The 26,389-nt window shown below is 34.2% G+C and overlaps 1 protein-coding gene across 4 annotated transcripts in view; it reads right to left on the reverse strand.

Moving 5' to 3' along the window:
• Positions 1-26,389, reverse strand: part of LOC129807976 (protein phosphatase 1 regulatory subunit 14B) — a 46,248-nt gene that overhangs the window by 15,467 nt on the left and 4,392 nt on the right. The window contains exon 1 of one of the 4 annotated variants that reach the window (XM_055857605.1): positions 19,155-19,641. The exons of 1 other annotated variant lie outside the window; for it this stretch is intronic. The gene's annotated coding sequence lies outside the window, so the exon portion shown is untranslated. Of the gene's footprint in view, positions 1-18,898; positions 19,642-26,389 lie in introns of those variants that run through there. 2 more of the 4 variants (XM_055857604.1, XM_055857607.1) reach the window with 2 other exon arrangements.

Below are 26,389 nucleotides of genomic sequence, written 5' to 3' on the forward strand. Positions count from 1 at the left end.
GGCATAATATCGAAGGCTCAGAATATAAAACAAGTAAGTCGCGATTCGACAACTTTGCAGGAGAGCGATTTCAAGATGAGATTTTACATGCTGAGGGTACACTGAGAAAAAACGGGGGTGCGATTAACTTTTTTCCTCATAACTTTAACTCTTTTTAGGTATAAAATATATCAATATTTTTCAATGTTCATTTTACACCTTTTTAAGGGTAAAAATAACATGAAAAAGGATAACTTTAACCCCTTAATACACCGAAAAAGCATTATATTTACACTGATTTCGGATGAATACTGCAGGGTAAAATTAACATTTCCGGAATGTTATTTTAACTTTTTCGGATTTCTCTCAGTGTAGGATTTTTAAGATTAAAAGCTCTATAACTTTGGGAATAATTAACTATCCAGTTCATAGGGAAGGTAGAGGATATCAAGAAGTACCCAAAAAGTAAAAAAAAAACGAATTTTACAAAAAAATGACTTATTCTACTTATGTTCTGACAAATCGATTTAGCTTCGCAATTAGTTTGCTAAGCTACATTGTATTATAAGATACGGTTTCATTTAAAACTAGGAGAAAACAGACCAATTTCAAAGCTACCCTAATTCAAAGATGTCCCACTTCCCCTTAAACCGTCTCTCGGCTTAAGTAGTAAGTGTGTCTAGGGAATTAAATCCACTGAACTTGCTTGATTTTGCCATTTGACAGGTCAAGTGCTAAAGCTCCGAAACTCGACAGAATTTTTATCCTCCAGAGTATTCAGGTAAAAATAAAAGGATCATATTGATCCTTTGCAAAAGATGGATCAAATTTCAAATTTTGCATATTTATCAAAATGGAACATGTTAATTTGATCCATCCTTTGCTAAAGGATCAAATTTGGATCAATTTGATCTTTTTATTTTTACCAGGGTAGGGGAGACTGGGGTAAAATTTGTCAAAACGAAAATTTCAATATTCACTATTTTCTAAAATAAAAGAGACTGAGGCTTGAAATTTTTATTATAGATAGCCTTCATGAACCTTCTTAAACTAACAAAGTTTCAAGGGATTCGAGTAAGGATTATGTAAAACAAAAAATAATGAAATTTTGAGCCCTATTTGGTCTACTATTTGGAATATTTGTCTTACAGAAAATATCAATACTGATTAGCTTAATTTAAGCACATTTCTGGTTAAGATAGAGTAAAATTACCTTCGACAAAGTTTTAGAGGAATAAATTTTCTATAAAAATATATCTGTTTGATATTTTTAACGTTGCCGAGAGTAAAACGTCACAAATTATCCGAAGACTGACAAAATTTGCCCCAGCAATTTTGAGAATCTCCACAAAATCGACTTTTAGAAAATGATTGGAAAATCACATTTATTTCGAGATAGAGGAAAAGGGACAGATAATCCTAACCGGCTTATGTAGGTGAGATTCTTAACGTGAGCTAACTCGGAGTGCATGCAAATTCGATTTGATGCTGAAGTAGGGAGACGCCATTCAGTTATCTTGAACCAAATTCGTGAAATTATACAAATTTTGTATTTAAACCAAAATATCAAGGATTTGGATGAACTGGCACAAAAGTGATATATGGGTGAAATGTAGACCAGAATGTTCTCTATAATTTTGCCGTAGAACTTGAACTCATCGATTACTCAGAAGCCAAGATAAGCGAGGTTTTTTGTTTCTTAACTCGTTTTTTCATCCAGAGTGCCCCAAGTGTTCATTTGTTGAACTTCAACTAAATCAAAGAATTGTTGTATTTTGCGGGACTTTCCATTTAAACCCCTATTTTAAGTGTCTCGGTGGAGTAGAGGCAGTCAAATTGGCATCTGAGTGATTTCAAAGCGTTATTATTGGAAAAATCAATTTTTTCACACTTAAACGGCAAAATCGGAGTGATAGCGTAGTCTGAGCGGAAAATGATGTATGGACTAAATGTAGAGACAAATATGCTCTACAATTATGTTGAAGTAATCATCAAAATCGGTTCAGCGACAGTCGAGATAATTGAGGTTATGTGATATTGAAATTGGTTTTTCGACTGTGGCGCCCCTGGTGTTGGTTCCACGAAGTTCAAATATTCTAGAAAGTTGTAGCATTTGGTGAGATCTTTCGTTTAAGCCCTCATTCATCAAAATCGGTCACATAGAACCGGAGATATGATTTTTTGAATTTCGTGAACTTTGATCCCTCATATCTCCGGTTCTATTGAAACCACAGCGCGCATACGCACCATTTTGGAAACGTCCTAGACTGGACTACAACATACTAAAATTTCATTAACTTGCACAATGCCGTTTTTGAGAAAAGTGACTTTGAATTTCGATGAATTTTGACGCTATCACAGCGCCACCTGTGGTGACTTTTTGAACTTCCATCTGAAATCAATGACAGCTGTGTCAGGCAAGTGTCAATACCAAAACAAATAAGCTCTCCTAAGATTATTCGATTTTTCATAGGATATTGTTTGTTTGAGCCAATTGTGGCAATCATTTCAGGCTTCTAAAGTCCACAGATATTGTCAGAATTGCTGGCCCATTTTTCTGTGGACTAAGAAGGGAAAAAAAATTGAAAAAGCCTCCAACCCAGGCGCGCCTGTATAGGCCGCGAAGGTGGTGTGTCAAATCAGACTAGCGAAAAAAGTAGTCTGTGAGTCACATAATGCCTTCTCCTGGCGAGGACATGGATTTTGGTGAGACTTCAGGATCCACCACTCTCCCTAATGCTACAATCAGCAATGAATCTGAGAGCCTACCAGAGAGAGGCACCCCTGCAGCGACGGGTGCAGACATCTACAGAAACTTTCAAGCTGTCAAAAGGAAGAGGAGCCCAAAAAAGACTCTAGTAGATTACCATCGTGTACAAAACAACGCAGTTCCCACTCGCAATCGATTCGGTGCCCTTCCTGTGGACGATGAAAATCCCACCGAACGTCCTGAGAAGCCTACACCCATGTATGTACGTGGTGCAACTAACATTGCTAACCTCCCTAGAGTTATGGTTGGTCAGGGAATTCAGCGATATGATATTAAGATCCTTAAGAGAGGTCTGGAAGCCAAGCTTCAGCTTTTTGATGTATCAGAATATAGAAAGGTGCAAGAGATTTTCATAAGTACAAAAATTCCTTTCTACACATACCAATTAAAAAGTGAGAAACCTCTCCGTGTAGCTATTAAGGGCCTTCTCCCGGACACGGGTACTGATATTATTAAGAGGGAACTACAGGCGCTGAACTACCAGATTAGAAATGTGACAGAAACTACTAACTATAGGGGTGAAAAAACCGGTGTTTTCATAGTTGATCTCGAACCTGGTTATGTGGGGTCTGGGGGTCACCACCCAATTTATGATTTGAAGAGATTTATGCATTTGGTTGTCTCCGTCGAGGAGCCACGTAGTAAGAAAGAGCCTATTAGATGCTTTAATTGCCAAGAATTTGGCCACACTAAGAATAGATGTGGATTACTCGCGATTTGTGCTGTATGCGCCCAAAATCATAAGACGGAATTATGTTCAGTGAGCAGAGATAATATGAGCATGAAGAAATGTAACAATTGTGGCGGGAATCACTCTGCTAGCTGGAAGGGCTGTGGTGTATACAAGGAGTTTCTCGAAAAAATAAACCCCAGACAGCGTAGGGAGTTCAGAAATGCAAGAAATAACGCTAGAAGCACTGTACGGGACAACAACGATAGAATCGTGAGAAATATCTTAAGACGTAATCAAAATCAAAACAACCAGCCAATTAACAGAGTGAGGTTAGATCGCTCCTATGCAAATGTCACTGCTAATGGTGGCACCGGTAACTCTGACTCTACTAACCTGAATACGCCTCTGAGGCGTAGTGATGACATGATACAAATCATATTTATGATGCAATCCAACATCAATGCAATGCAGACCAACATGTCTGAAATGCTGAAGAAGCAGAATGCTATGGAAGAGAGCATTAAAGCTCTCTCCAACGCGGTGAACCAACTTTTGCATAGAAAGTGAATCTCAACATAGCCATTTGGAACGCTAACGGGCTCAGTAAACATAAGCCGGAAATCCAAAAATTTTTGCTCGAACATAGCATCGACGTTATGTTGATTGCTGAGACTCACTTCACTACTAAAAACTTTTTTTTGTATACGTGGTTATATCACATATGACACGAAGCATCCGGACGGTAAAGCTCACGGTGGAACGGCAATACTTGTTAGAAGAGGAATAATGCATCACGAGCTCCCAAAACATAGTTTTAGACATCTCCAAGCCACCAATATCGCAGTGAAAACGCGCTCTGGTATGATTACAATATCATCCATTTATTGCCCGCCAAGATTTTCTATAAATGAGCAGGAATTCACGGATTTCTTCACATCCCTCGGTGAAAAGTTTTTTGTCGGTGGCGATTTCAATTCAAAACACACCTTCTGGGGCTCTCGGCTCATTAATCCAAAGGGAAAACACCTTCTGGAATCCATAAGAAGAAACAACTTAACACCATTATCTACAGGACAACCTACTTACTGGCCTACGGACCTTAAGAAAACTCCAGATCTGATTGACTTTGCCATTGTGAAAAACGTAAACAATAATTGTGTGACCATCAAATCGTGCTTCGACCTTTCATCGGATCATTCGCCACTTCTCGCCTCCATCAGTCTGAAGCCTGTCAAGGTTGCCCCTAATAAAAAGCTTACTAATCGCAAAACTGACTGGAAGTTCTATAACGATTTTCTTCGTATGAATTGTAATTTGAATATTCCTCTTCCCAGCGAGCACAGTTAGCAGAATAAAATAGGATTTTCAGCATTTTTTTGCTGAATCGATCTGCTAGCCAGTCAGCAGCTCTCGAACAGAAAGTGCTAAGCAAATACATGAAAATGGCACTGTTTAGCGCTCGCAGTGGATGATGGCAGAACTAAACACTGCCGGTAGATGGCGCCAGGAAGCATTTAGCAGCAAATTTTCTCTTTCATTTTTTTTCTTTTTCTCTCAAAATGTCAAAATGGACTTGGAATTTCCCCTGAAATTATTTATCAACTTGGGGGATATTATAATCACGATTTTTATTACTTATATTACTATAGGAATTATGCTGCGGTATGCTGCCTATAGAGAATGGTCAAATAGGAGTATTAAACATACTCCCGACCAAAAATGTTGCATTTTTTAGTGAATTGCGTCATTATTTTCCCGAGAAAAAAAAATATTTTTTTAAGAGCAAATATTCAGTCGGGGGTTATAAAATTATTCATTATTTATGAAAAATATGTTTTTTCTTTTGCAAAAAGCATATTTTCTTCAATTTTCGCAAATAAATATTGGCATCTTTCCTGGAACAGCCATCGATGTATTATGCTCACAGTCGGTCACGACTATTGTAATTGATCTTGAAACAGGATTTTTCTACTTTTTTAACTTTTTTATGGTAAATAAAGTTGCAGATGCATTTAAAAAAAAATCTTTTTAAAAGTTGTGACTCCCCCACTTAACTCTTTCGCCTCTTTTGGGACTCTGAGTACTCAAAGCAGCATATGAATACTCTGTGGAAAACAATGTTTTTTTTTTTTAATTATTCAGAACTGATAAAAATCCGATTCTTGTGAATGATTACAAACTATAAGGATGTCTAAATGTAAAATATTTTTTTGTAGGACCGCAATTAATTTCTGAGCAAAGATATTTTTGATTTAAAAAAAAGTGAAATTGGCTTACAGTATATGCTGCGGTCCGGAAAGAGTTAATGAGTTCAATAATGCCTTTTAAAAATACTACAAAAAAATTTCTATGGATACTACAAAATAAAATATAATTGTTTTATCACAATTTAAGTTGAAAAAATTAACATAAAAGCGTTTTTGTTTGTTGCGGCAAATGCGGAAAATATATATTTTTTTTATGTTATAAAATGTTTTATATTTTACAAGTGAAATAAATGTATGATCCGTGCACGATGCATATGCATAATGTATATGCTGCACTTTTCTATTATAAATTTTCTAAAGCGCATTTTTACGCAAAAAACTACTTTTATTATCGTGGTAAAATAACAAACCAAAATTATCGTTTTTTAATACTGTACGTATTCTTTTTTAAATGAAAAATTTATTCAATTTGATGATTCATTTTTTAAATTAAAATGATATACATTTATATTTTTTAGAAGAGAGTTTTTAAATACCTTTAAAGTCAGGAAAATATGCTAATTTGTTGGAAATCATTTCAAATAATTTTGAGTAGACTGTGTATACCATAAAATAAAAATGATAGAGGCTCTAAATTCTATATGTTCTTGATCTTCTTGGTATTTCCATGAGGTTCCGAAGTTTTATCAATATTTCTCGAATTTAGAATTCATTAAATATCAAAATATCTTGAGAATTCCCAAGAATTTCTTGGGTTATTAATTTTCTAAAATCACAGCGGACAAGAATTCTTGGCAATGCAATTTTAATTTAGGTGTAGTATATTTTTTTATAAATGAATTCACAATATTTTTTGATAAAATTAGACAAAAAAAATTAAATTTATTGGTCGGAAAAGGTTTAAGAATACATATTATTCAAAATATATTATAAATATGATTTTTTAAAATTTTTGTGAATTTTAAATTTTTTGCTTTATTTTTTAATGTCAAATGTGGTTATTGTAAGAATCATAAAATTGTAATAATGGAAAAGGTTAACCTTAGCTTCTACTCAACTCAGCAAAGACAAAAACCAAGTGCATTAAAGTCTCTCACTCGATTGGGGAAAAAGAATAACTTTGACTAATTGCCACTGCGATCGCTAGTGTAACTTCGAGGTCAGCAGAGCTTAGCTGAAAAAATATATGTTTTCAGCTGATTTGAAAAAGCTTAGCATTTGGTGCTCGCTGGGTTAAAACAGACAATGACATAGACAAAGCCGTTGCAGATTTTTCAAATTTATTGAAAGAAGCTGCATTGAAGTCTACACCTACACCGTCTAGTCCATGGAGCAACAAATCTACGCAATATATTTCCTCAGATGCGATTAGAGAGCTGATTCTTGAAAAAAGAGCAGCAAGGAAAAAATTTCAAGAGACGAGATCCCCGCTTGTGAAAAGGCTCTATAACCATTTATGCCGCAAATTAAAAAATCTATTGAAAATCGAACAAGACGAAAACCTTCAGAAATTTTTAAGCCAATTGGCTCCAACTGCTGAAACTAACTATTCACTTTGGAAAACTATTAAAGGATCTAAAAAACCGAAAATTTCTGAACCTCCAATCAGAAACGATAAAAAATGGGCTAGAAGCGATGCTGAAAAGGCAAACTCATTTGCTATGCATTTAGCCAAAGTATTTACACCTAACGAGTCAGACAGTGTAGCGACACTCCCACCTTCAGGCTATCTGAATACGTCACCTACAATTAAGGTCTCAGAGGTTTCGTCCGTAATTCGAAGGGAAATTAACCCTAAAAAAGCTCCAGGTTACGATCTCATTAATGGAATGATGCTGAAAAAAATGCCCCCCATCTGCGTTAGACTCATCACCTATATAATTAATGCAATTCTGAGGATCCGATATTTCCCATCTGCTTGGAAGAAATCTACCATTATCATGGTTCCTAAACCTGGCAAAGATAATACGAAAGTCGCATCTTATCGCCCAATAAGCCTGCTTCCAATCCTTTCCAAATTATGTGAGAAACTCATCTTGAAAAAACTTAGACCTCTACTCACAAAACTCAAAATTATCCCGGATCATCAGTTCGGTTGCAGATCGGGTCATTCCACCGTAGAACAAGTTCACAGAGTCGTTGCAGAAATTCAGTCGTCTCTCGAAGAAAAAAAGTTTTGTAGCGCAGTTTTTCTGGATATCGCACAGGCTTTTGATAAAGTGTGGCACGAGGGATTACTCATAAAAATTCGGCACCTTCTTCCTGATGAGTACTATGTGTTCTTTAAGTCCTACTTGGAAAACAGAACATTTAGGGTGAGACACAAAAGTGCAGTTTCGGACGAACATGGAATTGGTTCTGGCGTCCCTCAAGGCAGTGTTCTTGGGCCTGTCCTCTACCAAATTTTTACTGGGGATATTCCAAAATCTGATCAGGTGGTTATGGCAACATTCGTCGATGATACGGCTTTGCTCTCAAAGCATATTAATCCCAACACTGCAAGTAGAGAACTTCAGGAACATCTTCATCAGATTGAGAATTGGCTCAAAACATGGCGTATTAGGGTTAATGAATCCAAATCCTCACATGTCACGTTTACTCTGAAGAAGAGGCAGTGTCCTGCAGTATTTTTAAACGGTATTCAAATTCCAAGAAGCGATAGTGTAAGATACTTGGGTATGCATCTGGACAAAAAATTGAATTGGAGGCACCACTTGCAGTGCAAAATCTCGCAGCTTAAGTTGCGATATCGTGGACTATACTGGATGTTGGGCAGACACTCAAGATTATCAACTTTCGCAAAAGTTCTCATATACAAAGCGGTGCTTATGCCTATTTGGAGTTACGGTATCCAGCTTTGGGGTTCGACCAGCAACTCAAACTTGAGCGTTCTTCAGAACTTTCAATCTAAGGTATTGCGGAATATAGTCAATGCTCCGTGGTACATTAGAAATATCGCTATTCACAACGACTTGGGTGTGAGAATGGTTAGAAATGAAATCGAGGAAGCTAGTCGTCGATACAAGGAGAGGATTGGGAGTCATCCTAATAGTCTCGCCAGAAACCTATTTAATACGACCACTTATCTTCGCCTGAAAAGGACCGATCCTGTTGACCTTTCTCGTAGATGGGGTTTTTGTTCCTAATTATTTGATATTATCATTTAATTAGTTGTGTTTTCCGGGGTTTGAAGCGGACAGGTGTTTGATCTGTTCCTTCGTTGTCTATGTGGTTTTTAAAAAACACTCTTGCAATGGAGTACAAATTAATTTTGAATTTACTTATTGTCATGTATAATTGACAGATTGTAAATAAAAGCCGAAAGGTAGTTAAAAAAAAAAAAAAAAAAAAAAAAAAAAAAATCTGAAAGTGCTCATCGAGACGAAACCAAAAAGGTAAAATTGAGGCCGCTATGTTAATTAGAACCGGAGATAGAGGCCGGTCAATGTTCGAACTTTGACCCCTTATAGCTCGGGTCAGGGGTTATGGATCGACTTAAGGTTTTTTTTGTTTGATAGGTATAATCAACGGCTACAACATACTAAATTTTCAGCCCGATGCACAATGGAATTTTTGAGTTATTTAACTTTTAAGATTTAAAAATTTTCTTTTTAAAAAAAGCGCCCCTAGCGGTGGTTTTATGAACTTGCGATGTTAGAAGGGGAAGTGGCATTTCACGAGAGCTTTCCAAAAAGCCCTCACTTTTTAAATTCTGACAATTAGAACCGGAGTTATGGCCATTTTAAGAAATTTTTTTTTGACCCTTATAGCTCGGGTCAGGGGGGTCGGGGGACCTTAAGTTTGGTATTGATGGAAAGCTCTAAGGCCCAGCTATAACATACTAAAATTTGAGTCCGCTGAATGCCATAGGGGCGGAGTTATTGAGAAAACAAAAAAAAGGGGGGTCTTCAAAATGGCGGAAGGAGGGGTGGGGGGTGGGGGGTCTATGCACCAAGTTGCAATTTTCACCCGATATATAACCTTTGCCGAAAACCGCAAGTCGATATCTTTTTTAGTTTAGGAGCTATTAAGCTCCAAAGAGCGGCCGGCCGGCCGGCCGGCCGGCCGGCCGGGAACGTAAATTAGCCACATATATATTCGTGATCAGGAAGTGCTGAAACACATTTTGGCCAAATTTGAGGTCGATCGGACGACATGAAATTTTGTTAGGATTATAGTAGGTGAGATTGTTAAGAATCTCACCTAATAGTCTTCTGCAATGTAGTAGAGCAGTAAATTTCCTATAAGAATATGCTCCTTATAAAACGTTTAAGTTTTGCAGAGCTCGTGAAAGAATTAAATATGCAAATGTTGTTTTTTTGACAAGTTTTGCCCCAGTCTTCCCTATACATTGAGCTGTGTGTATTATAGAATTTTTCGGATCTTATCACCATCACTGTCTTAACACTTCGAAGAACCCTAACTAAAAGTGTCACGGAAGGACCAAGTGGCAGCCGCTGCCACTTATCGGATTTTACATAATATTTTAATATTTTTACATATATTTTAACATTCGGAGCCTCAGTCAGTTCTTTTCTGGTGTCTGAATCAGAAATTTCATCCCCTTGGTCACTGTATCGAAAGATTTTTAACCATTCGATGTTTTCATCTTTATCAGAATCATGGAGTAAAGAAAAGTGGTGTGCCTTTGAATGCGGCAGCCTTTGAATATTTCAATTTTTCTCTTATTTTTCAAAGCAAAAATTCTACATATGAACAATAGTTAATACTATTAACTATTTTCTATTAACTTCGCTTAACAAAATGGATTTTGAGCTTTGGTAAATAAGAGAAAAATTGAATAATTCCCATAATTATTCATATTTCATACATATTTCCCAATTCAATATTTCCCATAATTCTTCTCAATAATTTGCAAAAACACTTTCAATTTGTTCTTTTAAGGCTTTTATACACTAATAATCAAGAAAATTACATCTGCAGAACGTCAAACTCCCATATAAAATGCATATGGCAGCAACTGCCACTTGGTCCTTCCGAGTGCAGTTTTTTGTTTTTGCAATATATTTACATTAATATTTAATTTTTATTAAAAATTTTATAACGAAAAAATAGCCAGATAAATTCTGCACGCATTCAATCGGGTCTCCAGGCGAAATAATATATTCTTCACTATAAAGAATAAAATTGAAAATTAAATTGGCAGCGGCTGCCACTAGGGTCCTTCCAAGTGTTAAAAGCGGCGAGACATGGCAATGACGTTTTTTTCGCCGTGAAACATCAAAAATTGTTTCGGTTTTTGTTACTTTTTGCCCCATACCCTTTGTTACTTTTTACCCGAAATGGCCATTTTTAATACAAGGTTTTCTGGAGAGAAGAATCTTTGGAAAATGCTAAAACCAAAGCTTGCTTCGAATTGCTTCGTATTCAAGAAATCCAAATCATTTAGAAAATATTCACCAATGCATCAATTTTGAAAAATAAATAGGTAAAAATTCCTATCTGCTGTAAGTAAAATATTTCAGGAATAAGCCTTAAAAATTTCAATATTTTCTACTTTCTAAATTCATTGTTCGAATTCCAAGAAACTTATGACATTGAAGAAGGTCTATGGAGGCTATCTATGGAAAAAATTTTAAGCTGATATTTTTTTTGTCTTGCAAGATACTTATTTTTGAAATTTTTGATTTGTGACTTTTTGCTCCAGTCTTGGGAAAATGAGCCAAGGTCGGATTTCTGATTGGATGCAGAAGCTGTGACTAGCAAAGAAACACAGCTTAAGAGCAACACTAACTTAATTTACTTTAAAGAAAGAGTACATGGGACGGGTATTTAGTATTTTGAAAATGCGTGGGAATTTGAGGAGTTTAATAAAAAATTACATCAAAGTGAAACTAAAACTTAAATGTTAATTTTTTCTCTAAATCTAAATTCTTTAAATATTTAATATCTGCAGAGAACCTTCTTGGAAGCTTATTTTGATGAGAATACGTCTCAATTTGCTGAAACCAAATGAGAAAATAGCTTAATTACAAATTAAATATGAAAGCATTATATATCATTGAAAACTAAATTTTCCTCCGAACAATGGAACTATCGTACATCATGGTAAATTTAAATACATATTTTAGTGTATAATTAAACTGTGTCAATAATTTATATGCTGTACTTTCCAACTATTGATCTTTGAGAACTGTAGGGGAGACTGGGGCAAAACTTGTCAAAACGCATATTTAATTCTTTCACGAGCTCTGAGAAAACTTAAACGTTCTATAATGAGCATATTTTTATAGGAAATTTACTGCTCTACAATATTGCAGAAGACTATTTTCCTCTATCTCGAAAGAAATGTGATTTTCAAATCATTTTCTAAAAGTCGATTTTGTGGAGATTCTCGAAATTGCTGGGGCAATTTTTGTCAGTTTTCGGATAATTTGTAACGTTTTACTCTCGCAAACGTTAAAAATATCAAATAGACATATTTTTATAGGAAATTTATTCCTCTACAACTTTGTCGAAGATAATTTTTCTCTATCTTAATGAGAAATGTGCTTAAATTGAGCTAATCAGTATTGATATTTTCTGTAAGCCAAATATTCCAAAAATAGGGCTTAAAATTTCATTATTTTTTATTTTACATAATTTTTCCGCAAATCCCTTGAAACTTTGTAAGTTTAAGAAGGTTTATGAAGGCTATCTAAAATAAAAATTTCAAGCGTGAGTCTCTTTTATTTCAGAAAATAGTGAATATTGAAATTTTCGTTTTGACAAATTTTGCCCCAGTCTCCCCTACTTATGTCCTTGCTGTGATAGTTATTCCCACAAACTTTTTAATTATTATTGAGTCGTGAAATACGATAGTAAATAGTTATCTTCGGAGAAGGGGGATATGAATTCGTTTCACACTCCGTGAAATTCATTGAATTAACACATTTTGACTTTATACGTCATTCACAGTATTATTTCACATGCTATAATTATTCTAATTAAAATATAGGAAAATTGTATACTCAAAAACTTTTTTAATGAATTTTGGGAAGCCCTAACGATTTGTGAGAAGACTGGGAATATGATTTTTTTTTTAATTGATAAAATAGTGAGAATATTAGCAGCACTATGTATTACAAAATATTGAACTTACGTAAAATAAGAGCAAAAGTCTTGGATTATGATATATAAGTGAATTAACAAAAAAGTGTATACTATATTACGAGTGATAATTTAAAAAGCCTCTTTTTAAGACACACCACAATACGTAACATCGTAATGGCACAAAAACTCTTTGAAGTCTGTCTTGAGAATACTAATGTGTTTATTTCAAGTAAAAGTTGACAAATTAATTCGGACAAAAAGAACTTGCACCATGCACGTTTACGCACTTTAACCCATTTTCTTACGTATGACATCCAAAAAAAAAGAACTACAATAAAAGTCTTTGTTGTGACTTGTGACAAAATGAAATCTCGAAAGTTGATCTCCGCTGCGCAGATTTAATGAATGAATGAAGTAATTCAAACATTTGGATACATGTTAATGTTATTATTGCAGCAATTGCTACATATGAAGCAAAGTTTGCTAAAACTGAAAAAAGTGTTTAATCTGCTTAATTTATCTATTTGAAAAAGTTTAGAGAATATTAGGCACAACATCTCATTCTGAGCAATTTTTTAGGAGATAAAATTAAAATTAATGGCTCACTATGCAAAAGAAGGGAAAAATAAACATTTGCAATGCAGGGTAAAATAAACATTTCCGGAATGTTATTTTAAATTTTTCGGATTTCTATCAGAGTACGATTTCTTTCAATTTTGCATACGTTTTGGAGGTGGTTCAGGCGAACATTTCGTCTAAACATACCTATGACCTAAAAACATCGCCATCTTGAATTTTTGAAAGAGAAAGTTTTTACTACTTTGAGGGTCTATTTTTGAACCGATTTGGTTGAATTTGTATTTTTTTGGAAAGGTCTTGAAATATCCAACGCGATTGCATTGGTCGCAATCGGTAATCAATCGGGTAAGTGCCTGTAAATGAGCAATCTTTTTTAAATATTCTTTTTTTCTGTCCGTAAACTTGTTACCCATCTGGAGGCGAAACGGTTCTTCTTCTTTCGCATGACAAAACAAAACAACAAATATATTTATAATATAAGACAAATTACAAAACAGAAACAATAATCCTTCCTGAGTTGTCATAGACTTAAATCAAGTTTTTTTTAGGTAGTCATGGGCCCCTGGGGATAAGCGGTCCAGACTGGGGAGGAAGTTGACAGCCTGCACGTAGCTCGAAATTTACAGAATTTGTTTTATTTTCGGGTGGCTCTCCCTGGATGCGCTAGGGATTGTAATAGTAGTTTCGCCTCCGTTCACACACGAAAGAGAAAAAACTATCCTAGCGTAACCAATGTCAACAGTCGACGCCGTAACACGGCAGCAACAATTGAGGCGAAACGGTAAGAGATACGAACTTTGCATCTTCGGAGGACCTCCCTATAAGTCGACCCAAAGAGCATTTTTGATTTTTATTTTCCCCCCACTCCCCTCCAAAACATTTTTTTTTGGTTTTTCTCAAAAACGGCTCCTACTAATTCACGGAGAGTTCTATCTCATGAGTTCGAGCATTCCGCAAAGCTGGGACGCTTTACCATCTATAAACTTTATAGTAAGTAGTGATTATAGAGAGAAATTTTTCTGTCAATCAATATTCAATCGTCTTTAAAAGAAGTGTGAAAAATCTTGTGAAATAGTTGCATCATTTTTTTTCTAAAAAACGTGACTAAGGATATAAAAATAAATAAGGTTTGAGAGAACTGTGATTAAACATTTTTAATCCTCGACTATTTCAACAAAATGATATGAATTTCCGCAGGCTTAATCTCATAAAGTTTTTTTTCCAATTAATTTAAAACTTAGGAATAACATTTTTAGTATGTTGCATTATTCGATAACATAACAAAGAATGTCTTTTTTTCTTTTAATTCCAAGAACGATTTTCTGTATAAATTATTTTTATTCTGCACTGAGAAAAAAGAGGCTACGATTAACTTTTTTTCGTCATAACTTTAACACTTTTCGGGTGTAAAAATATAGCAACATTTTTTAATGTTAATTTTACACCTTTTGAGGGTAAAATCAACATGAAAAAAGGATAAGTTTAACCCATAATACACCTAAAAAGGGTAATATTTACACCGATTTCGGATCATTACTGGAGGGTAAAATTAACATATCCGGAATGTTATTTTTACTTTTACGGATTTCTCTCAGTCAATGTGTGTATATATACAGTAGACTCTCGCTAATTTGACTCATTTAAGATCGGCAAGATCGGGCTACTTTTTAATTCGGGCGGCAGTTTTAATTTAAAAAAGTTTGTAGACATTTTTCTTTTTGACTATAATTCACGATAAATGAAGCAAATCTCACAAAATTTGCCATGGTTTGACTTAAATTATGATGTGATTTTGCATTACAGTAGAGCCTCGCTATAGGCCATATCTGGTTCCAGATTTGACACTTGGGTCGCAATATAGTCCACGTCACTTTTTTAAATTATCAACGACTTTTAGTATTGAAATATTGCTCGACGGCTTCCATTTTCTTGCGATTGTGGTATTTGTCCTATCTCTCTTCATTATGGATCACAATTATTACAACTACTCAATTAAGTTTGCCAAAAATATTAAAATAATTATGACAACATTTCATGTCGCGTACTAAAAAAACATAACCTAACTTAAAATCAGTGTTTTGAAATCAACAGTCGATAAATTGTGGACTATAGAGCGATGGCCTATAGCGGGGTTCTACTGTATTATGAAGTTTGTGAATTACATTAGGGGGAGGCTTTGAACTTTCGCACACAAAAATGATGTTCAAGTTCAGTGATTTTTTCTGACTACCATGCAAACCGTATGGATTCTCCAACTATGCCAAAAAAATGTCTTACTTATAAGGTTCATAATCCCACCAAACAAAATCCCAGGAAATCCTTAGATTTTCCTCCAGAGGAAAATGAAAATTTAATGGCGATTTGTCCGATAGATGAATCAAGTTTCTATTATCGCACACGATTCACGCCATCATTGAACACCCCATTTTCACCGTAAATTTTGCACCGGACACTAAAAGTTGCACATCATTGTTTAAAGGGAACTCTAATCTACTTGATTAAACCATTTTTATAAGGAATAAAACATTTTAATATCACTTTTTTGGAACTTTTCTGAGAGATGTTTTATTGACACTAAAAACCATTTTTTTGCTTGATTCTACGAGAATTTCACTCCGGAAACGGTTAAATCTGATGAATACTTTCTTGAAAAGTCCAAATATCACCAAATTTATACGAATCAATAAGTTTTTAAAGCTAAAAATTGACTAAAACTTTGCAAGCGAGAAGACCACACATGATTCCACCATTCCTCCACGGAGCTGGATATCCACAAAAACGTTTGAATGCGCATCGCATTGAAGATTTCTCTGTTCCTGCAGCAGCAGGAATCGGGCTTTAGCACAGATATTGAGCTTCAGCAGGTGAACAGGCTAAAATTTTCACAAAACAGCTTCTCACGGACAATTTCTTTTCTTTGACATGAAAAACAACACAAAAGTGAGGTTATGTCAAAGATTGTCAAAAACCAGTTGTAAACTGTATGAGCTTATTGCAGATGTGATTCTTTCATTGCACATTCAGTTTGTGCAGGCTTGAAAAATATTTTTATATCAAAGAAATGCAAAATTGCTTAATAATTACTCAACTGCAACCTATTTGAGTCAAATTACTTCTTGTTTATCAACTTTACGATTTTTAAGTTTTCCTTTTTAGTGGTGGATCAAATCGGTAGATTACAATAGATGTGAATATGAGGGATCGCATCTAAAATGAAGTTTCTTGGAAAATGTGAGAGAAGCCATGTCTTCTATGTGCGATCGATGAATCTGAGTCAAGTTTGTAAATTTTGTTCCACCCACAAAAAGTGCCTGTTCAGCCTAAAAGATTTTTACTTAAATCTGATTCCTAATAACCCTTCTACCCTCTGTGATAGTAGTTTTTCAGAAAAGTGATATTAATTCTGCACAATCGTATGAAATATTGCACAGCAAAATTACAGTTTTGGACCTGTTTTTAATTTTTGTTTCCTAAAACTAGGGGAAAAGGATTAGACTCCCAATTTTTTTCAGGAAAGGTGTGATTTAAGACTAGCTACTAAAATATATAGCCATCAGTGAAAGTTATAAAGTAATACCGGAGAAATTCGAAGTGTCCGATGGTAGCGTATGTGCGAAACATCAAAGCCTCCCCCTACAGATGAGTATGTAAACTTAACCCATTCAGTCTAATGTACCAGAAATACTTGAGATAGAATGTTCATATTTTAGGATTAGTTTCCTACAGATTAATAGATGATTTTTTTGAAAAGAAAAAAAAATTACATATTAAGGGGTCGCGGGTCAAACACACGTCTTAACGGTCACTGAATTTAAATTCTGTGCATTAATTCATTACAAATTCTACTGCTTTAGATAGAGTAACTATCCAAGAAAACAAATTGGCAACTAGAATTCAAATCAGGAAAGAGGAAAGAGGACAATTTTAACAAATTCGACGGGATGTCGCTTTTTTCGTTCACCATTTTGAGCAAAAATTTTGCATGACCTTCCACGAAGCGAAAAAAGAACAACAAAATGCATTTCTATCTCTGTCGGACTATTTTTCCCAAGTAAATGAAGAACTAAAGTTACTAAAAATCCATTCCCGACAGCAATTCTGTTAAAAGTTGCCCAGGAATAAATTATCTAAAATCACTCAATTTGCGTATGATGTATAATACCATGGTAAGGAATGGGTTAATATGAGTATGCAGATGAACAAAAAATCATTGCATTTTAGTTTGATGGCTGAATTTCTTTCTAATTCGGGTGACAATTCGATCCCAAATGCCCGAATTTGAGAGAGTCTACTGTATGTAGGTTCTAAAATATCTAGAATAAGGGCCTCGACAGACCTTATTTAGCGTAATTATATTAGAAATAATGATCAAACTACATTTCCATTATTTTTCACTAAGTCGTCTCTCGGCTTAAGTCGTAAGTGTGTCTAGGGCATAAGGACATTGCTCTGCTAAGTCATACAAGAATAAAAGTTTATTTGAAACTTTCTATAAAGTTTAATAAATCTTTGGGGATTTTTTATTGTTTTCTAAAATAGGCAATGAAGTGTTGTTAAAAGTTTATGCTAATGCAAAAGCAAAGTAATTGTACTATACAGTAGCTTATGTTTATAAATGATAAGAAATTTGGCATCTTAATTTTTAAAGATGCTTTTCTCTTGATTGCACAATCATGACGGGGAACACTTGTAATAAACCACGTGAAATTGATAGAAAATTCCTACTTTTAGTGCTCTCAATTCATCTTATTTGTTATTGTGAAAAGATTATAAATTTATCACAGCCCACATTCCACAATGAAAGGGAGAATTTAGTTCTTTTCCATCAATTGTTTAATCATCAACTTCTTATCATGTTTTTTTTTTTGTGAAATGTGCTCACCAAGTATTAAAGATACGATGGGCTATGATTGCTATTGTTACTTTATGAATGACTCAACTGAAAGTACAAATTTCTATATGGTTAAAAGTCATCTAACGATAAATACTCTTTTCTAAATTTACGTGTTCAAGAAAAAAAAAGTGTTGAAAACAGGAAATAGTATGTTGTCAAATAAAACATGTAAAAAATATCTTACAAGAACTATTTAGCATATTAAGCGATGGTAAGAAAAAATCAGTTAGGCTTTGTTGTTTGCATTTTATATATGCACTGAGAAAAAAAAGAGGGTGTGATTAACTTTTTTTTCCTCATAACTTTAACACTTTTTTAGGTGTAAAAATATATCAACATTTTTTAATGTTAATTTTATACCTTTTAAGGGTAAAATTAACATGAAAAAGGGTAACTTTAACTCCTAATACACCTAAAAAGGGTAATATTTACACCGATTTCGGATCAATACTGCAGGGTAAAATTAACATTTCCGGAATGTTATTTTAACTTTTTCGGATTTCTCTCAGTGTAGTAGATATAACATTTTTATGCTAAAAACTGTACACACACATACTATAATAATCCATATAACTACATTTTAAATGAATCGCAAGATGGTTTCATCCTTAGGTCTTATCTCTTAAGTTTCTTCTCAATGCTTCAATATTCCATACTTTCCAATAATTGTTTTTTTTTTTAATTTTACTTCATGTGCAATTGTATTTGAACTTTAAAATCTATGTAATTATTTGGTAATTTACGGGTATTATGTCAGCAGCATAAAGTTGGCAGAAGAAGATCATGTATGAGATGAACTCTGATGAAATGTTGAAAGGTCTTTTTTCCACTCTTATAATCCCTTTTCGTTTACTTTTCGTTGCAATTGGTATTGAGGTATAGAGTTAGTAAAACTTTGTGATTTTCACTTTGCAAGATATTGGGAAATTCTCTTTTCTTTTTAACATTGAATTCTGAGCGAAAGGTAATATAAAAAAAAATCTTTCAAATTCTCCACACCTTGATCAGATTCTCTTTTTTTAACTTTCTTCAGTTTTTTTTTCACATGAGACGCAAAGAATAAAATGGGACACGTCTTCAACTTCAAAAATTTCACAACAATTTTTAAAGCTGGCAATAGCACAATTTTTTTAAAAATATATTTCAACACGTTTGCGCGTTTTTGACTCCTTGCTTCTTCTCTTTCCTTCCTTCAAAATTTATTAATTATTCCTCTACTTCGATTTTCAAAAAAAAATCACTCACTGTTCCACTGACTGTGTGTACCGTTTGTAAAAGAATTTTTTTACAAAAAAAAATTTCTCTATTACAGACTCGGATGCTTCTTTTTTCTTTTGCTTCTTTCCTCTTTTGCTTCTTTCCTCTCTTTAACTTTTATTAAATCGAGTTTCGCGCTGCTCTGATGAGAACACGTTACTATATCCACGAGCAACCAACAGCGACTGAACTTAGGTTGAATGGCTGGTGTTTATCGAACTGGCAGCCAGAGTCATGTACACATACACAGTTAAATGTGCGGAAAGATGGGCAGAATAAAGGGGAATTGGGAGACAAGCAGAGGCGCAAGAGCCACTCCAAATGTATCCCCTGGATAATACACAAAGCTCGAGAAAAAGTCCTATGTTTCATCTCGAGGACCCTCCAAATGTTCTTTTATGATGCCAAGAAAACTTGACTCTTCCAAAGTCTCTCGGATTAAAAGATAGGTGCATATAATCTACTTATAAAGTTCGTCTCTGGAATAATGTTTTCTTTTCAATCATTTGATTCGCAAATGATCGCTTTTTGCTGGTGATTATAAAATTATATTCACCCTATTCACCACATTGAACATTCTGTAGAATTGTGTTCATCTACCTGTACGCGCCACAGGTGAGACCACTTCGTTTGGGTGTCATCATCATTAGTAGTCATTGGTTATCATCAATGAAAGACCAGCAACAGTAATATGGGAATTCAGTGGGGAAAATAAGAAATATAGTGATATACAAAAAAAAAACAAGAATGAGGTATTTTGTGCGCTTGCTCCGGGTTCACATTTAGTGCTTTCGGGTGACTATCTGTACAGAATACAAACACCTCCATTTGCGAATTGGTGGGAAGAAGAAAAGGGGTAGACGAATGCCAAACCTGTTCGCAGAATGTTCGAAGAACTCATAAATTTGATGCTATGTATAACATACCCTAAAAAATAAATGATAAAAATGGTACCGGACACACCTAATAGATGAATTATTAGTTTGGACTTTGAAGTCATTTTCCCATCCAGTTAAATGGGGATACAGTAAACTCTCTCAAATTCGGGCATTTGGGACCAAAATGTCACCCGAATTATCATATCAACACTAAGTCAAACCGTAGCAAATTTCAGCTTATTTGCTTCATTTGATAATCATAATCAAACTTCAAAAATTACAACAAAGTTTTTTCAAATGTAACTACTGCCCGAATTAAAAAGTAGCCCGATCTTCTAAGAGCCGAATTAGCGAGAGTCTACTGTATTTCGAAATATATTTCATTATCCTCACCGCCCGCTGTAAGTCTAGGAAAGTATCTCCTAGTGGTTCGTTCCTGAGATAACGTCTTTGCTATTCGTTATAAATCTCTCACATGTGTCTCGACTAAAATAAAAAGCCTCACACGCATTATTTATGATTGCTTAAGCTTAAATGGCGGTTATTTAAACACTAAACCTACCAAGGCTCGGTCAAATTGACAGATTTGAAATTAACACATATTTAAACGGTACAGTGCCACTATCAAATTTTATAAATTTCTTAAAATATGCATGTAATATATTTTTGAGTGTTTAAATTTTAATTTCTCGCTCCTTTCCAAGACAAATTTGTTGAGTATTCTACCGTACCGCGGTTTGTCATTTGACCGAAAAACGACCAAAAACGGTCGGTAAGTTTAGTGTTAAATAAGAATGTTTTTGCAAAAATTGAGAAAAATATACTTTTAAAGTTTCTAAAAAAAAACACATTCTTCATTATCATTTTCAATAGCTTTATCCTATTAAGATCGCGAGTAGTGATTAAAAATAACCGGGTCTTTAGGATAGATGGTTAACCGGTTTTGGATAGCTTTGAAATCGGTTAATCGGTTTAAAACCGGTTTCAAATTTAGGATTAGATTATGGAATTTTGAGCAATTTTTAGAACTTCAACTTTGATGTAGTATTTCACACATAAATATATTCTTTTTCTCAATTAGTTTAGATCTTATTTATTTTATCGCTTTATTTTGTTTTTAATTAGATCAGAAAATTTCAGAGTGCATTAAAATTACTGAGAGTTTTTCCAATAATATACCGTAAAAAAGCTAATGCATATATATTTCCGTAAAAATAACTTTTTTTCATAAAATTTTTTTTTAATAAATTGGTTATAAAAGTTGTCATTTTTGACAATATTTAATGAGGAAAAACTTAAACATTTTATTCTAGATCTTGATAGACTTTTTATATCGCTCCTTGGAAATTACAAGGGGCCAACTCACTTTTTGGCGATTTTGAGGTTTTAATGCACTCAGACAGAGAATTTAATAAAGTTTCAGATAATATGGGTCAATAAATTTCGTTATTAGAAAAGTTTTTCAAAATTTTACTCTTTATGATTGCTTGCGCGGTTTTGTTTGAATTCAAGGGGCACAAAATAGATTTATCGTTCAATTTTTTGTGAAACAAGGGACTAACTCGTGTGATGGCGTTTTTCTTCAATTGATCAAAATTCTTCTCCCGGTAATCCTTCCAGTGCTCACAGATATATTTAATTATATAATTACAACTTCAAATTACCCTGATTCTTGGAAACGGGCTCTTGTAGTTCCTATTCCTAAAGTTACTAATCCCAAATCTCCTTCTGACTTCAGGCCCATCAGCCTTCTTCCTGTACTATCAAAGGCCTTTGAGTTTGTTCTTCATGAGCAGATCTCGCAATATTTAGATGAAAACAGGCTCATCTGTGATTTCCAGTCAGGCTTTCGAAAGGGCCATAGTACTACGACTGCTCTTCTGAGAGTTACTTATGACATTGCGTCCTCGATAGATCGAAATCGCTTCGTGATTCTTGTTCTGCTGGACTTCACTAAGGCCTTTGATAGCCTTCCTCACAATCTCCTTTGCTATAAGTTATGTTCTCTTTTTAAGTTTTCTTCCTCTGCAGTGGCCCTTATTCAATCTTACTTCACTGGTAGGTCTCTTATCGTGAAGTATTGTGAGAATAGTTCCTCACCGTCTTTCTTAAATAAGGGCATTGGTCAAGGCTCAATACTTGGCCCACTGCTCTTCTCCCTCTTCATCAATGACCTACCCTCAGTATTACAGAATTGCTCTTTTCATCTTTACGCAGATGACCTTCAAATCTATGTTGAGGGTGAGCCCTCCAATTCCCTTCAGGCTTTTCGACTTATGAATATTAATCTTTCCAGAATTGAGCACTGGGCTTTATCAAATGGGTTGATTTTGAATCCTAAAAAGTTTCAAGCTATTGTAATTTCTAAAAAAGGAGTTTCCCTTGATTTTTATCCATTGCACCTTTACGGTGAAATTATTCCTTTTTCTGATCAGGTCAAAAACCTGGGCATAATCTTCAATGCAACTCTCTCATGGTCTGATCAGGCCATCTCTATTTGCCGAAAGGTCAATTATTCTCTGTATACCCTCAGACGCTTCCGGGACATCACGCCCTATAACACTCGTTTGATCCTCGCGCGAGCGCTTCTTCTTTCTTTTTTTAATTACGGAGCAGAGCTATTTTTTGCGACGGATAGTGACACAATTCGTCGCCTGACGGTTTCCTTTAATGATTGTGTCAGGTATATTTGCGGCATAAGTCGCCGAGATCACATCACTCCATATAGAAACGTTTTCATTGGATGTGATTTAACATCCCTTTTGAAAATGAGAGCTGTACTGTTCCTGTTTCATCTGTTGATTTCTGAATGTCCCGAGTACCTGTCGAGTCTTCTGGTTAGGGGGGGGGGGGGGGGCTCAGCCAGGGTTCGGAGACTGTTGGTGCCTAAAGTGAACGGTGAATGTCTTTACAGGACTCTGTTCGTTAAGGGCGTCACTTTTTTTAATACTGTCCCGAATGACAAGCGCTCTTCTGCAGCTGCCATTCGAAATTTTTTTCAAGTTGAAGCCTGAGAAGCTTAGGAATTTTTCTTTACTTTTTTTTCTTTACTTTTTTTATCTTTTTATTTGTACTTAAATTTAAACTTCTGAATTTATTAACTTCTTCTCTTTTTAATAATTTCTTTATCTCATTTTTTTCTTTTTTTTCTTTTTTTTTCTTTCACAATTGTAAAAGGGTTGACCCTATTTTTGTAAATAAATAAATTATTATTATTATTTATTTAAATTATTACTATTAACTCAAGCAAGTTGATCCCCTGTCATTCTAATTTTATGAAAATTTGCGCATCATTTAGAATGACAAAGAGCTAACTCATAAAAAAAACATATTTTGAAATGTAAAATTATGTATGTTTCGATGTTTATAATAATGCTCATACAAATAGAAAAGAATTAAATTATTTTAATTAACATACTAAATTGAGATAATTATTTATACAAAGTTGAATCTTTCATGCTGTCTCGTGAAAAATGGCTCAGATTGAGTTGGCCCCTTGTAATTTTCAAGGAGCGATTTGGAATAGCGAAAATTTCCATTTAGAGCAGGTTTTGAATTAGCTTAATTTACCCTAAAATTGATTTTTCAGTCTTGTAAATATTTAACTAAGCTTTAAAATATAAAATATAAAATATATAATATTTTCAAGTGAAGTCCTGAAATAATTTCCGATAACCTTTAAGCAAATAATTATTTTCAAGACTGGAAAAAAAGTACAGGAAACCCATTACTACTACTGTTCGTATATTATTAACATTACTACCATACTACACATTACACTTCGAATCATATTGTACTCCAGGCCTGGTTCCCTTCTAAAGTCAAGGAAATATTTTGCAGTGTATCTTCAAGAAATAAACTCAAGCTTAAAAGAAATTTTAAAATTTCTGTAGAGTCGATTTTAAAACCGTCTCCAGAATAGGGCGGTTAACCGGTTTTTCGGAACCGGATCGGATAGATTTATAAGGGTCTGTCAAAAAACCGCAAGGCAATATCTCTTACAGTTCAGTTCTACTTTTAGTTCTAGTAACTACAACGTAACATTTCCCAAATAACACATGTGGATATTGAAAATTCAATGAATTTGAATACATATTGCTTTCTTTAGAGAGTTCGAGCAATCAAAGGAATTAACGAAAGTCACAATTGTTATATACAGATGCTACACAGCCCAGACTCATTGTGGGGATGGAATAAAAAGTAATTATGTGTGTCTTCTTCGCCCGTATATTTAGATATAGCAATATACACGAGCTGTGAATCTCAACAGAAGAGACGAATCAAATTGAAATTAATGCCCAACATATTGCTGCCAATATAAGTGGGAATTTTCCTTAATGCGTTTTCAGACGTATAATTTGATTTGTATATTTTTCTAACACCAAATGTGCAAATAAAGTCTATATGGGCCTTTGTTCATTTGACTAATGCGTTTGGTTTAATCGTTTAAGTTTTGATATTCAAGAATAACCGTCAAAGTCAATTTATAAATAAAAAGATATTGTTGCGGATTTTAAATTAATTAACTAATCCATTGATTTATTGAATTGACTAATTCACGATTTAAAGGATTTATACTAAATATATCCTTATTACTGGCTGCGTCTCATATTTTCCTCCCACGAAGCATGAGTAACAAGAACACTTTCATCTTGTGTGACACTTTTCTGTGTAACATCTGAAAACAACATTCTTCCGAGTGAAAATTGAGGAATTTTGGCATGGCATCAAAAACAGATTGTGAGGGATGAGATCAGATTCTATTAGAGAGAAGTATTATTAACATTTTCTTCCAGCTCAGTTCACTCCATCCGTAATCAATTAATATTAAGTTGGAACAAGGTTAACATACTGGGTTGATTTGATGTGCGCTGTTTACGGTGATCTAAAGGAAGGAGATGAGTTAATTGAAAGGAAGAGGATAGTGTAGGGTCAATGCCCAAAGCAAGTAAATTCCACTTTTGGGGTCAAATACGTTTTTATGAGGATGAGGATTTTATATAACAATAATAATAACATAAAACTTCGAATGGTGCAGTGCAGTTCTATATATTAACTTCCTTGTGATTTCTATAAAATAAAATATTCAATTTAATGTGCACAATCTGCTCAAAATCATAAAGAGACCTATATTCAAAATATGTGTTTTGTACATTATTGTTAGAATTGTATGAAAATGTACTCTACATCTCTTTCAAGATTGCCTCTATATCTTCATTGAAACGCGTGACTACTAGGAAATTCACAACATAGAACTATAGGAAGTAATGAAATATACAAAAAAAAAGTTAAGAGAGCAAATTAGAATTTTTTTCTCAAATTCATAAAATTTGATTAAGGTGGCGGCAGACGATCACTGCACAGATTTGTAAATTAACATTACAGATTTATTTACTGCTCGAACTCAAAGAGGGAGCAGTTAATTGACATTTTTTCAACATGTCACCGTCCTGGAGCTTAAACGGTAAAAGATATCAAGTTGCGGTCTTTGGTGACCCCCAATAAAAAAAAAAACAATAACTTATTTTTTTGGAGGTGGTCCAGGCAAACATGTCGTCTAAACATACCTATGACCTAAAAAGTCCCCATTTTGATTTTCTGAAGGTCAAAGTTTAACTAGTCTAGAGGGCCAACCTTTCAACCGATATGATTAAAATTCGTTTTTTTTGGGAAATCAGTAATGAAATCAGTAATAAATCGATAAAATATTCGTAAATGACTTATCTTCACCGAGAAAAATTTGGATGGTATTTTCTACAAATCGTGTCTTTAAATTCTACTGCCTCAAAAGATAGTAGAAAATACCATCCTCCATAGATACTTTCCTTTAGAATCTACCATCTTGACATTTTAAAATTTACTATCCTATGGATAGTAAATTCTAACAGCCGGATGGTAAAATCTACTATCCTCCTTTAGATTTTACATTGGCCTGTCTTAGATTCTAATATCCGGGAAGTAAATTTTACTGGCCGCATATTAGATGTTAAAATTTAACTGGAAGACAGTAAATTTTAACGGAGGATAGTAATTTGGATTGAAATTACTATCCAAGCCAGTAAAATTCGCCATCCTGCTGTTAGAATGTCATTTTGGAAT

The sequence above is a fragment of the Phlebotomus papatasi genome, chromosome 3 (genome assembly GCF_024763615.1).
Source record: "Phlebotomus papatasi isolate M1 chromosome 3, Ppap_2.1, whole genome shotgun sequence".
In the NCBI taxonomy this organism is placed as follows: Eukaryota; Metazoa; Arthropoda; class Insecta; order Diptera; family Psychodidae; genus Phlebotomus; species Phlebotomus papatasi.